This window comes from Mus pahari, chromosome 3 (assembly GCF_900095145.1).
Source record: "Mus pahari chromosome 3, PAHARI_EIJ_v1.1, whole genome shotgun sequence".
NCBI lineage: Eukaryota > Metazoa > Chordata > Mammalia > Rodentia > Muridae > Mus > Mus pahari.
The window spans coordinates 98063216-98065075 of record NC_034592.1 but is presented as its reverse complement, the minus strand read 5'-3'; the positions used below and the strand labels follow the sequence as shown (position 1 = coordinate 98065075).

General features: G+C 37.4%; 1 protein-coding gene across 1 annotated transcript in view; it reads left to right on the top strand.

Annotated features, from left to right (window-relative positions):
- Dph6 (diphthamine biosynthesis 6) overlaps positions 1-1860 on the top strand; it is a 119838-nt gene that overhangs the window by 82555 nt on the left and 35423 nt on the right. The window lies entirely within an intron of this gene.

Here is a 1860-nt window from a genome sequence, read left to right as displayed (position 1 = left end):
GACACCCCTCCTTGGGCAGGAAAGGTGCCAGATGACTGGAGCCAGAAATGGGATCTTTCCCAGAAGCTGTGTCCTCTTTGTATTATTTTTAAAAGAGCAATTTTTTTTTTTTTGTCAAGAATCATGGAAGAAAAGTCCCACCAGAGAGCGTGTTATTTGATCTGTGTGAGCAAAGGAAACTTTGTTTTTGAACTTATATCGTAATATTCATTGAATACACATTTGAGGCCAATTTAATCCTTGAACCCATCCCAAAGATGCTCTGAAGGTTCAGGTGGCAAGGCCGAACTGTGAAGTGAACGTCCCTTCAGAGTGTTCACCCCTCCAGTCACTGAAGTGACTTTCATACATTTGTGTTTTCAAATAGCATTTAAGAAAAGGCGAGGCACTTGCAGCACCTAATAGTACTTGGTAAACACTGCTCTGCTCTATTTGCTGAGTACCCTCTAGTGAGTGTGCAGCCGCTCTCTTTCACGGTTAAGATGAAAATGGTTGACAAAATGTAATCTCATTTACGAGAGAAATCTACTGATCAGTTCTGTGGTCCTATGAATAAAATAACCCCCATAGGCCCATAGCGTTTGGCAGTATTAGGAAGTGTGACCTTACTAGGGTAGGTGTACCCTTGTTAGAGGAAGTATGTCACTAGGAAAGCTCAAGCCAAGCCTAGTGTCTCTCAGTTTTATTCTGTGGCCTGCAGACCAAGCTGTAGAACTCTCAGTTCCTTCTCAGGCACCATGTCTTCCTGAATGCTACCTTGCGTCCCACCACGATGATAATGGACTACACCTCGGAACTGTAAGCCAGTTGTAAACAAATATTTTCCAATATAAGAGTTGCTGTGGTCATGGTGTGTCTTCACAGCAATGAAACCCTAATTAAGACAAGCTCTTAGATTACTGTCTACAATGAAGCCTTATTTATTGATGCAGTTCTGGGTGAATCTGTGCAGAGTATGCTCTGCTTCTTTGCATGATTTTTAATCTCTGCTGGATTTTCTAAGATGAAACAGTGCTGTCTTGAAGTTCATTCTGTACCATGCTGGAAGATACTGGTTTTTTCACAACCAGATCTTACCATTAGAAGGAAGGATAAAACCAAAGAATTTGACATTTCCCCTTTTATGATAATATATAGCTAGTGTTGTGTGTCTGCATTTAATATGTGCTTCAGGAGGGAAATAGAAGTATTGAGTTAGTGGTTTTAAACCTTTGAGTAAAGAATACAACTGAATTAATTTATATACCATTTGTGTCTAACTAATAAAAGTTTAAATCTAATTTTAACATTTATAGCACATGATTTCTGTTGACTACCTATAGATAAGTATGTGTGAAGTTTATTCTAACAATCAATTTTGAAGAAAAATTTCCTGAAGTGTCATAGTCCCTTTAAATGTATAGAAGCATATATATAATAAAATATAGGTTTCAAAGCCACCCTCATCCATTAAAATTGTCTGAAAATTTTAATAAACAAAACTTTTTATGATAAAAGAAAATCCATTTTCTGCAGAATGGTTTACTATAGACAAAAACTCAATACTACAAGGACATGTAAAATATGTTACCAATAAGTTTATTATATAATCTTCTTGTCTATATTTGCTACTTTTCTATTGCTGCATTAAAACACAATGATGAAAGGCCACCTGTGGAAGAAACAGTACATATGGATAAGAGTCCATCATGGGAGGAAAGCATGACAGCAGTGGCAGACATGGCAACAGGAACAAGGAACTGGGAGATCATGTCAGGAAACAGAACAAAGGGGAGATGAGGAATTGCTGTAATATCTTCTTCTTCTTCTTCTTCTTCTTCTTCTTCTTCTTCTTCTTCTTCTTCTTCTTCTTCTTCTTCT